Raw genomic sequence first — 13,248 nt, forward strand, 5'->3', positions numbered from 1 at the left:
TCTCCTCCTCCCCCCAGCTCTTTATCTCCAAGACAACACTCCATCTCCTCCACCTTCTTTTTCTGCATTTTACCAGAATCGTAAGACTTTGGAAGAAATCAAAATTAATTTCTTGGGAAATGTGGATCTCTGATGCTGGAAGTACCAGCTTCTACTATCTTCCACCCATAGATGAACTTGGATACGCTGCCAAAAGAAAAAAAAAAATCTACCCAAATGGGGCAAAGGCAGGAGACTAATAATGTACCCAAATCACAAATTCAAGTTGAAGACTGCTTTCACAATGATAAAGGGAACTGTCTTTTGAACTTTCAAAATGAGCTTTGATTATGTATTTTAAAAATTCTTGGATGTTGGAAAGAAAAAAATCACTATTCATCAATATCAAAAAACAGTAAGATTTTTATGAAAGGGAAAATTTCATGAATATAAAGTTCCCACCTTAGTTATCTTACATCTTCACATAATATTGTGATGAGCCACACATTCAACAACATAGATGATGTAGTGACACTTGCTTCCAACAGAATGATTTATGCAGGCTAATCTTGTTAGGACAACTTGCATATTATAAAATATGCTGTTTCCTTGGCCACAATAATCTTGCTCTAGTGCTGTGTATAGGAATTGACACTTTTCAGGGAGGCTTAAAAAAATAAGTCAGATGTTCTCTACCTGACTTACTGTAAAGACAGACACCTGACACAACACCTGACAAAGGAGTCAAACAATCTCCTTTTCAAGTTCCACTTCTACTTCCTTAGCTCAGAACCTCTCTTATCCTTGTTCTGGATTGTAGCATTAACAACTTCTTCACTTATTTCCATCCATCAAGTATGTCTTCCCTCTAGTCTATTTTCTGTGCTGCTGACGGTATGAATCTCCTTAAATGTATATAGTTAACCAGATTATTCAGGATAAAGCAGTTTAAATTCCATAGAAGAGAGATAACACTCAGCAGAGGTGGAGACTCAGCATGGCTTAACAGGGCTGCCTCTGGCCTGAGGTCCCAGCTTGCTACTTACTGGTGATGCAGTTTTGTTATCAATAAATGAGGGCGATATTTGCTTCATAGGTTGTGGTGAGAATCAAATAAAATAATGCATGAAAAGTGCTTGGCCTAATTCTAAGTGTCCAGTACGTGGTTATTGTGATTGTGAAGATGATGTGATGACGATGGTGGTAATGATGATAATGGTGGTGGTGATGGTGATGGTGGTGATGGTGGTGGTAGTGGTGATGATGGTGCTGGTGGTGATAGTGGTGGTGATGGTGGTGATGATGGTGGTGATGTTGGTGGTGATGATGATCTGGTGATGCCTGAACATCTTTCTGAATTCTATCCTCGTTACATCTTCATGACTAGCTTACATTTCCAGAGATTTCTGATTCTCATTTCTCCCTGATTTTTCTACACTGTTCCCTCTCTATAAATTCTCTTTTCCCCAGCCTCCTATTTAATGCATATGACTTTAAAAGTTTACCCCAGTGCTTCCTTCTTCACAAAGCACTTTCTCACCCCTCCTCTATAATATCTGTTCTGTATCATATGACTCCTAATCATATTCCAAGGAAACTCTTCATCTAGGGACTCTGGAGAGACATTATCTTTTCAATGTCAAGTACAGTGTCTGATTTTAAAATAACAGAAAAAAAACATTTTGGTCTCTGCCCTCAGTTGCTGGCACAGAGCTCCTAAAATCCTTGTAATTTCTTAAGTGATAAGAACACTAGGAGCATCTTTTGTGCTAATATTTGGTTTTTGTTCATGGTTCCTGATGCCAAGCTCCTAAGTCCTTTGGAATTTTCTAGATGATAGGAGTTTTGTTTTAATGAGGTGACTCTTGGTGGGTTCTTGGGTAGCTTTGGGATGGAGGCTGGTCACCAGAAAGACCAAGCCATGATTAGAAGCTTGGAACTTTTAGCCCCATCCCTATCCTCCAGGAGAGGAACTGGGGATTGAGTTAATGAATGATCATGCCTACATGATGAAGCTTCCATGAAAATTCCAAAAGCATGGGGTTTGGAGAACTTCTGGGTTGGTGAACACATCCATGTGCTGGGAAGGTGCTGTATCCCAACTCCACAGGAACAGAACTGCCTGTGCTTGGGACCCTTTTGGAGCTCACCCATGTATCTCTTTATCTGCTGGTCATCCGTATCCTTTATCATATTCTTTACTATACAATAATATTATACAATACTATACAATAAACCAGTAAACATAAGTGTTTTCCTGAGTTCTGTGAGCTGATCTAGCAAACTATTGAAACGGAGGAGGTGGTTGTGGGAACCTCCCAATTTGTAGCCAGTCTGTGAGAAGCACAGGTGACAACCTGGACTTGCAACTGGCATGTGAAGTAGGAGTGGGGGCAGTCTGTGCAACTGAGCCCTTACCCTGAGGGATCTGACTCTGACTCCAGGCAGTTAGTCATAATTGCTTGGTTTGGAAAATCCATACATCTGGTGTCAGCACGTAAATAGCGAAGAACAAATCTGACCCCATATTAGATCTGTTCCTTTTGTTTTAGCTTTTGTGCTTTGTTGACCTGTGCTTAGTCATGCTGGCTCTGCACCTTTCGTAAAAGAATGTTGCCTATAGCCTGAAATCCACAGGATGGCCTATTCTCATGGCTCTGACCTTTAAGAGTCCATTCATATACAGATAAAAAGTTGCAGAACAGAGAATAACATTTGTTTTGTTGGACATTTACAGGTACATCGTGACCTGACCTACATGGACAGCTGCAAGAACAAAGGATTCCTCCACCAAGAAGTCTGCAACAACCAACCTCGCCCCTCCTTTGCCTTTAAAAGTGCTTTGCTGACACTCTTTCAAGAGTTTGGGTTTTCTTTTCGGCACAAGCCACCCGTCTCCTTGCATGGCCCTTCAATAAACCTTTCTCTGCTCCAAACTCCAACGTTTCGATTTGTTTGGCCTCACTGTCCATCGGGCACATGAGGTAAGACGTGTTATTGGTAAGAAGTGTTGTGAGTGTGGTAGTAGTGTGAGAATAAGGGAAAATAGTGCATTTTTTCTTACACACTGACACATATAAATTCAACCTAAGTGGTTTTTTTTAATCAACGAGAAAGTGAATGAACATTAGAATTCTTGAGTGAGCAAGGCTAAGGAATATTTGAGACCAAGACTTCTATGGGAAACCTTGGACTTAACAGGCTCCAGAATCAAAGTATCTCTCTGATCAGTATGGAAGGGAAATTTCATAAAGAATATTCACCTTTTCATCCTATGTCACCCTAATTCATCATAGATGCTTGAAATGAATCCATACATTAAATTAAATACAAACTTAAATAATTACATAAAAAATCCTCACAGATTTATTGTGCTTAATTCTAGAGCTGCACTGTCCAAGAGGAAAGCACTTGTCAAATGTGGCTATTTAATTTAAATTACTTAGCATTAAATAAAATTAGAAATATAGTTCCTTAGTCATGCTAGTGTTATTTTCAGTGATTAGCAGCCACATGTGGCTAGTAGTTACTGTACTGGACAGTGTAGACACAGAACATTTCTAACACCACAGAAGTTTCCATTGAACAACACTCCTCTAGATTTCTGCCATCTCCACTACACCTAAATGCTAGACTACAGTTGACATCAATTATCCTCTGCCATTCTTATATGAGCAGAAATTTCTTTTAAATGAAATTCAAACAGTAACAATTGGGAAGCATATCCTATTCAAAATATTATGCTGTTTTCTATCAAAGTCAAGCCATTCCAGATTTCACCATCTGGCACTTTGTTTCAGTGCAATTATAAAAATGTACTCTCTCTCCCCCAATTTGATAGGGGACTTTTAATTTAAAACATCAGTTGTGAAGACAAATGCATATATGTGGATAAAGGGATTGATAAACTTTTCTACTCTCTAACATTAGCATTTGAATAATGCCTTATATTTGTATACTTAGATTATCTCAGCTAGTCCACAGTAGGACCCAGGCGTTCTGACTCTTAAGTTAAGACCCTTTTCTCTACAACTTGCTGCCTATACATGTTCTAACTAAAAAGAGGAGCAGTGAAGCAGGTTTGGCTTTAGGTAAGCACAGAGCCATGTCTATGACTTCTTACAGCTTTAGAGCTATCAGAGCAGAAACATAAGCTGGCATGTTTGTTACATTTCTCAGATATTTTTTTTCATAATGACTGGCCTTGTTTATACTCATAAACATCACAACAATGAAAAACCCTGTGTATATGCTTGACCTTTTATTTTGTTAGGATATTTTCCTAGTAGTAGAATTGTTGGGTCCAAGGGTGTGTAATTTTTAAAGCCTTTGCTACACATTTCTAGGCTGACCCCCCTCCCCAATGTGTCAATTTATACTCTCAATAGCAGCATTTTCCACCCCTTCCTAACACTGGGTGTTATCACCCTCTCTCCTCCTCTTGCTTCTCTCTTTTAAAAATATTTGCTAAAGATTAAAATGGTATTTCTTTGTTTAATTTGTAGGTATTTTAAAAATAATAGTGAATACAACACCAAAGACATGATCCATGAAAGAAATAATTGATAAGCTGAACTTCATTAAAATTAAAAATGCTGCTCCGTGAAAGACAATATCAAGAGAATGAGAAGACCAAGCCAGAGACTGGAAGACAATATTTGCAAAAGACACATCTGATAAAGGACTGTTATTCAAAATATATAAATAACTCTTAAAACTTAACAATAAGAAAACAATCTGGTTAAAATATGAGCCAATGACCTAAACAGACACCTCACCAAAAAAGATATACAGATGACAAACAGGCATGTGGAAAATGTCTACATCATATGTCATTAGGGAAATGCAAATTAAAACAATGAGATATCACTACACACCTATTAGAATGGCCAAAGTCCAGAATACTGACAACACTAAATGCTGGTGAGGTGTGGAGCAACAGGAACTCTCATTCATTGCTGGTAGGAATTCAGAATGGTATAGCCACTTTGAAAGACAATTTGGTGGTTTCTTACAAAACTAAACATACTCTTACCATATATTCTAGTAATTGCACTCTTTGTTATTTATCCCCCAAAATCTGAAAACTTATTTCCACACAAAAACCTGCACATAGATGTTTAGAGCAGTTTTATTTACAATTACCAAAACTTGGAAGCAACCAAAATGTCCTTCAGTAGGTGAACGGATAAACTGTGGTACATCCAGACAATGGAATATTATTCAGTGCTAAAAAAATGAGCTATCAAGCCATGAAAAGACCCATGTCTTTTAAGGAAGGAAAGTTAAATTAAGGAAACTTAAATGCATATTATAAAGTGAAAGAAGCCAATATGAAAAGGCTATATACTGTATAATTCTAACCACCTGACATACTGGAAAAGGCAAAACTATAGCAACAGTAAAAAGATCAGTTGTTTCCACAATGAGATGGGGGAGGGGTTTGTGTGTGTGGGGAGAAGAGATAACTAGGCAGAGCACAGAGGATTTTTAGAGCAGTGAAAATACTCTATATGATATTATAACAATGGAGATATATATATATATATATATATATATATATAATGTACATCACCAAGAGTGAACCCTAAGGTAAACTATGAACTTTGGGTGATTATTATATGTCAATGTAGGTTCATCTTTGGTAAAAAATTTTGTACCATTCTGGTGACTGGTGTTGATAATGAGGGAGGTCATGCAGGTGTGGGGACAGAGAGTATATGGGAAATCTCTGTACTGCCCCGCTCAATTTTGTTGCAAATCTAAAACTGCACTAAAAAAAGGTCAAAAAATTAGTGCATAGCCAGGACATGGAAGCAACCTAAGTGTCCATCAACAGATGAATGGATAAAGAAGATGTGGCACATATATACAATGGAATATTACTCATTCACAAAAAGAAACGAAATTGAGTTATTTGTAGTGAGGTGGATGGACCTAGAGTCTGTCATACGGAGTTAAGTAAGTCAGAAAGAGAAAAACAAATACCGTATGCTAACACATATATATGGAATCTAAGAAAAAAAAAAAGGTCATGAAGAACCTAGGTGTAAGATGGGAATAAAGACACCTACTAGAGAACGGACTTGAGGGTCTGGGGAGGGGGAAGGGTAAGCTGTGACAAAGTGAGAGCGTGGCATGGACATATATACACTACCAAACATAAAATAGATAGCTAGTGGGAAGCAGCCGCATAGCACAGGGAGATCAGCTCGGTGGTTTGTGACCACCTAGAGGAGTGGGATAGGGAGGGTGGGAGGGAGGGAGATGCAAGAGGGAAGAGATATGGGAACATATGTATAACTGATTCACTTTGTTATAAAGCAGAAACTAACACACCATTGTAAAGCAATTATACTCCAATAAAGATGTTAAAAAAAAAAAAAAGAGAAGAGAGCCGGGCATTAAGACTTGGTAGACTCCAATAAATGCTGAGGAGGAGAAATCAACAATGGAGGCTCTGAACGAATGGTCTATGAGGTAGAAGGAAAATCAAAGAGATATGATGCCCTTAAAGCCAAGTGAAGAAATATTTCAAGAAAGAGGAAATGATCAACTGTGTCAAACACTGCTGGCGGTTAACAAGATGAAACTGAAAAATTATCATTGGACCTGGAAACATGAAGATTGATTACTTTGCCAAAGTTATAAAGCCTGAATGGAGTGAATATAAGGGGGAATATGAGGATAGGAAATAAAATAGAGATAATAGACAACTCTTTTGAGGAGTTCTGCAGTAAGGTGGAATTGAGAAATAAAGAAGCTTTTGCAAGGGGGAAAAGAATTAGTGCTGTTCTCTTTCTTATTGATTTATGAGATTTCATTATATATTACAGATACTCACCTTTTCTCTTTCATGTATGTTGCAAATATTGATTCTAGTTTGCTATTTGACTTTTAGTTTTGCTTATAGCATTTTCCAGAAGTAATGTTTCATATAACCATTCCTTTATGGTTTCTGCCTTTGAAGGCATACTGCTCTATCTCAAGTTCTATATTTTCTTCTACTTCTTTGATGGATCCACATTTTATATTGGAATTACTAATCCATCTGCTATTATTTTTTTCATGTGAGGGTAGGTAGAGGCAAATGGTTTTTCTAAGTATAATTTTTCCCCAAACAAACCCAAATTAGTAAGTTTCAGACATGAAATATCATTGTTAATTAAAACAAATAATTAAAAATTTAAAAGATAATTAAGATATTTATATGGTGTCAAGAGCGAACATTTTATAATGTAAGTGCCAAGTAGAGGGGAATAATAATATCACTCTAAAATATATCAAGCTAATATTATCATGAAAGTGAAACCAGTTGATTGTACCATTTTATATATTAAAAATGTAACAAATTGTTCATTCCTAGCAATGCACTTACTCTTTTCCTATCAGATACTGGCCCACACATTGTACAATTATTGGTGAGTTTAATCTTTACTGATGGAAGCCTCTATTGCTTATTGAACAAAGTCAACATCATTTATAATGAACTCTGAGAAGACCATAACAAGCACTTATTGTTAGTGATTTGTAAATGCTATTAATGGAATTAATGAAAGTTGGGAGGAAATATCTGAAAATCATACCACCTATTAGAAATTTTCCATTTCTTTCTTAAAAACATTGGCCTTTGACTACATACAGAGCTTACAGCTTTCTAATGAAGTCTGTCTTTCTCTCTGAATTAACCATTATTGCCATTATAATCACCATCATGATCATGATCGTGATACAATTACTCTTTTTTTCATTTGAAGTATTTAAGAATATTTTAAAAGAGTCCAATTTTTTCATACAAAAAAACCACATGGTTGTCAATAATAAAATCCACTTTAATGAAGTCATAGGTTTAAAAATAGCAACACCTAAAAGTAGAATATCTAGCTGATATTGAGTCATCATTCATTGGCCTGATCTTCATCTATTTCAGAAACATTGCCTTGGGGTGGAAAAATTATCATTAGTTTTGTTGAAGAGCCTATAATAGTCAATATGATTCTTCTTTATCATGACTCTTGAACAACTATCTCCTTAACAGAGGTAAATGTTTGCAGATAATTAGCTATTTGTCTGCGAGGCTAGGGAACTCTAGAAATTAGAGCTAAAATGTTAAGAAATACTCCCATTCAAAATTAACAATAAAGCATGATTTAAACAAGAGCTGACAAAAATGATTCAATCAAAACATCTTTGCAAAATTTCTAATTTAAAGCAAGAACATCAAAAGTCATTTTGCTTCTTAAGACTATAAAGTATTCCATACAGCCGTTATGGAAAACAGTGTGGAGGTTTCTATAAAAACTCAAAATAGAGCTACTGTATAATCCAGCAATCCCTCTTCTGAGTATATATCCAAAGGAAATTAAATCAGTACTGGAAGAGATATCTGTGCTCCCATGTTCATTGTAGCATTAATCACGATAACCAAGATATGGAAACAATCTAAGTGTCTGTCAGCAGATGAATAGATAAAGAAATTGTGGCATATACTTACAATAGAATACTATTCAGCCTTAAAAAAGAGTAAGATCCTGCCATCTACAACAAAACAGATGAACCTGGAAGACACTATACTAATGAAATAAGGCAGACACAGAAAGAAAACTACTGTATGATCTCACTTATATGTGGAATCCAAACAAGGTCAATACATAGAAGCAGAGGTTAGAATGATGGCTACCAGGGGATATGGGGTGAGGGAAACAGAGATGTTGGTCAAAGGGTATGAAGTGGCACTTATACAGGATGAACTAGTCTAGAGATCTAATGTACAGCCTGGTGATTAGAGTTAATAATTCCGTATATTGTATAACACAAATTTGTTAATAGATTTCAGGTGCTCTCATCACACACACAAAACGGTAACTATTTGAGCAGAAGATATGTTAATTAGCTTGACTGTAGTTATCATTTCACTACATACATGTATATCAAATCATGTTGTATACCTTAAATACATACAATTCTTATTAAAAAATAAAATTTAAAAGGAGCTTCCATCTTCTGGACCTCTCAGTTATGATAACCTTAAAAATGGACATGTGCATATGGCCTAGTGTCAAGTGTATAAAAATCACAAAAATTGGGTATATATTGATTTTTATACACTTCTAGCTCTAATGCCTAAGCTAGCTGATATCTTAGCCCAAAACAGGAAGGACTGAAACATATTCAGCTACAGGAATTTGTTTTCATTTCAATTAATAGAAAGGAACTCTTCATGCCTTACCACATACTTGAAACATGGAAAAGTGGAATGCTAGTATTCTTTGCTAACTTCACCTCATCCACACTATACTTTCTCTCTTTTTTTGTATATAGAGGTTTAACCCATTCCAATACTGAGAGAAAGAAGAAAGCTTGGTTAAGAGATCATTCACACTTTTAGCTTTACCTTTTGTCTATTTTTCTTTGCTTGTGTCTTCTCTCTGTGTCTCTCTGTGCCTTTCTCTCTCTCTCCCTCTTTCAACCTCAGGTACTGCCAATACCTTGTGAGAATTTCACAATTTAAAATATTTTACCAGGTACCATCTTTCACCAATTCTTGGTAATTTCCTATTTTTAAGTAATAACAACTTAGGCTTGTGAAAATATTTTGGAGGACATGCTCATAGCTTGTTCTGTATCCAAAGCAACAAAGGGAAAAAAGAAAGAATGAATTTGGATACAAGTATGAACATTTTACAAATGTTACAAATGTGCTATTATAATGCTTTTGATATTTGTTACCATGAAAATACTTCCCCTTATTTGAAATCATGGCAAAAAATTGTTTTGAATAATTATGACTCCTTGCTCAAATTTAGAAGATGGCCTGAATGTATGAAAACTAGAGAGACTAAGAAAATAGCAATGAAAATCACAGAGCATAAATTAATTTTAAAAAATCTAAGTGTCCCTTTTTGAAGAAAGAGTGGTATAGGACTAACCCTGGGATAATTTATTGGATTTTATCCTAATAGGTGCCAATTAGTGGCAAATAAATTGCTTTTAGCTAAGAAAGTATTTTTCAAAAGTACTTTTCAAAGCCTCTCCTATAAGAAAACACTCCAGTGAATACTGGGCAGTGAATACCCTTGAATAACGGTGGGTTCTGCTAGTGTTTAGTTAGGTTTTGTCTCTGAAGCTGCCAAGACAACTTTGTTCAAGGAGGAGAAAAGTTGCCTGGGTTAGCCCTTAACTAAAAAATGAAAGTAAATCCTAATGTCTTATGAGAAAGCTAAACATCAAACATCAGGAACAAGAAATCAAAACAAGTTATTCATAAATTTTCTTCTTCTTTAACTTGCTCCGCACATACCAAAGCCTCCCCTTTTGAAGCAAGCTGCTGGGGTGATACGTAAACAACGCAATGAGGAGTCGCCTGTGCTCTGGGAACTGATGCTTCACGGAGCCACACTGAATTGTTTACATTCGGCTCTAACCAGCCTCTAAGCAAAAGAGTTCATTTTCTACTACCCCGTATTGTATTTACTTCTATTTTCATATCCCCTAAGACACATATGACCACAGTGTCTGAAAGAATGGAATATTAATGGAAATAAAATACATTGTAAAAATTACAGATAAAACCGAACTCTTTGTGTTGGATAAGGTTGGTAGTAATAGAAAGAAAGAGGAATGGAAGCCCAGATAGAATAAATACACTGAATAACATGCTGGAGAATTTGGTCCTACGGCTTCATTTAATATGAGACAAGCAGCTTTGGATCCACGCCACTAATAAGGTGTCCTCTAAGAAAAGTGGACCGTTTTCAAAGAAGAAAACAAGGAAACACTTTTCTCAGGTTTACATTGATCCAAAGATGCGAATTATTGCATTCTTATGACTTCCTTTCCAGTTTTCTTTCTTTGACTTGCATGCACACCCTCACCCATAATACCATAGAACTATACAATTTCACAATGTTTCAGACTTTCAAATTAAAAACAGATGAAATCGGAGGTGGGGGAGTTGGGGTATGGAGACAGGAGAAATTTGTCCTGTGCCCATGTGGGGGGCGGGTGACAGTGAAATTCCACCCGGCAAGTTATGCCACTGCAACAGAAGAAGTAAGAGGAGGTCAGTTTCATAGATTCAACTGAACCTTACCTGGTTTTGTAGTTAAATGCAGCAACATGCCCCTAATTCTTCCTCTAAAGTACTACATATGCTGAAAACTAGAGTATTTGACCTTACACATTTCCACAGAAGAAACTCCAAAGTAACCTTTAACTTCAATAAAACGCTGTGTTCATTCTTCCCCTTGTGCTCAACACACAGCAATCTAATACACCTCATCATGTGGTCCGTTACCATGGTAGCAATGAATCCAGCTGCTGAAATACAAAAGACTGACAAAAAGTTGCTTTTTTCCCCTCCACCCACCCTGACAAAGTCAGGTTTTTTTTTTTTCCTGCATGACAAGTCTAATTTGAATATGTTTCAGTTGCTGACTCAACTTCATGAACAAGGAAAAAAGAAAAAGAAAAATGAATAACAGAGATGTAAGAATAAACGGGCTCCCAGGACATTTAAACCAACTAGTGAAATACCTATATGCACTTTTAAGTTGCCACTAATCCCTTGAAATACTGATCATTATCTACTACTTCTGCTGACCAAATATTTTGAAGTGACACTTACTAACTCATTGGAAATGCAGCATTAATCTCACTGCATCTTTAAAAATATTTTTAAAAATACATGAAATGACTCAATAAACACAGACACTGAAAAACACTACATCATTATATGAAGGGCTAGTCTCAAAGTATTTTTCTAGGGCAAACTTCTAATCACAGCTCAGAGGTGGGAGGTAAAATTCTTCATTTTCTTTTCATCGAAACCCTGTGTTTAACTGTTACTTAAACAGATTAGATTTCAGTTGTATTTAAAATGCTCGCAGATTTGAATCTTGGAGCCTAATCCATCTACTAGAACCAACCAAACTATATCTGGGGGCTCTATGTTAAAAATAGAGATCTAGGTGTTGGGATAATATCAACTCTGAACAATCCTGGGATCCCCAAACCAATGGCTACATAATTAAGATTTAAGGAATCACCTCCATTTTCTTCCCAATACTTTAGGAAGGCTGATGGGAGGAGTCCTGGATGACTGGGGCTTCACCTTATTTCAGCCGCTGTTCTTCCCTCCCACCATAGGGGTCTGTCCTCCAGCCAGCGACTGCTTTGTCCCTCAGGCCTTGCACTGCCACCCTGCTTCCACAATCTTGCTTACTTCCTAAATTTAGCTCATATTTCATAATAATGTGTTTATATACCTAACTTCTCTCTTTAGATATGGACTCTCCTAGGAAGGGAGATGTCTTACTCATCTTTATACACCAAGTAATCAGCAACAGTTTTGGCCCAATGGAGTGCTCAGGGGCTATTTATTATTTTCTTTTTTTTTTTTTTTTTAATTATAGTTGATTTACAATGTTGTGTTAGTTTCTGGTGTACAGCAAGGTGATTCAGTTTTTAATATGCATAAATAATAAATATATTTATTCTTTTTCATATTCTTTTCCATTATGGCTGATTGCAGGATACTGAATATAGTTCCCTGGGCTATACAGTAGGAGTTTGTTGTTTATCTATGTTTATCTATTTTAAATATAATAGTTTGTAGTTTCTAATTCCAAACTCCTAATTTATCCCTCTCCCACACCCTTTCCTCTTTGGAACCATAAGTTTGTTTTCTGTGTCTGTGAGTCTGTTTCTGTTTTGTCAATAAGTTCATTTGTGTCATATTTTAGATTCCACATATAAGTGATATCATATGGTATTTGTTTTTCTTTTTCTGACTTATTTCACTTAGTATGATAATCTCTAGGTCCATCCATGTTGCTGCAAATGGCATTATTTCATTCATTTTTTATAGCTGAGTAATGTTCCATTGTATATATACCACACCTTCTTTATCCATTCATCTGTCTATGGACATTTATTTTGTTCCCATGTTTTGGCTATTGTAAATAGTGCTGCTATGAACATTGGAGCTCGTACCTTTTTGAAGTAGAATATTTTCTACTTCAAGATACTTTTTGTATCTTTTTGAAGTAGATTTTTCTTCAGATATATGCCCAGGATGGGATTGCTGGATCATATGGTAGCTCTATTTTTAGTTTTTTAAGGAACCTCCATCCTGTTCTCCATAGTGGCTGCACCAATTTATATTCCCACCAACAGTGCAGGAGGGTTCCCTTTTCTCCACATCCTCTCCAGCACTTATTATTTGTAGACTTTTTGATGATGGCCATTCTGACTGTTGTGAGGTGGTAC

The 13,248-nt window shown here is 36.3% G+C and overlaps 1 protein-coding gene across 36 annotated transcripts in view; it reads right to left on the minus strand.

Annotated features, from left to right (window-relative positions):
• Positions 1 to 13,248, minus strand: part of DTNA (dystrobrevin alpha) — a 403,422-nt gene that overhangs the window by 163,750 nt on the left and 226,424 nt on the right. Inside the window, exon 1 of one of the 36 annotated variants that reach the window (XM_070047033.1) lies at positions 11,072 to 11,303. The exons of the other annotated variants lie outside the window; for them this stretch is intronic. The gene's annotated coding sequence lies outside the window, so the exon portion shown is untranslated. Of the gene's footprint in view, positions 1 to 11,071; positions 11,304 to 13,248 lie in introns of those variants that run through there. 36 annotated transcript variants of the gene reach the window in all.

The sequence above is a fragment of the Globicephala melas genome, chromosome 13, assembly GCF_963455315.2.
Source record: "Globicephala melas chromosome 13, mGloMel1.2, whole genome shotgun sequence".
In the NCBI taxonomy this organism is placed as follows: Eukaryota; Metazoa; Chordata; class Mammalia; order Artiodactyla; family Delphinidae; genus Globicephala; species Globicephala melas.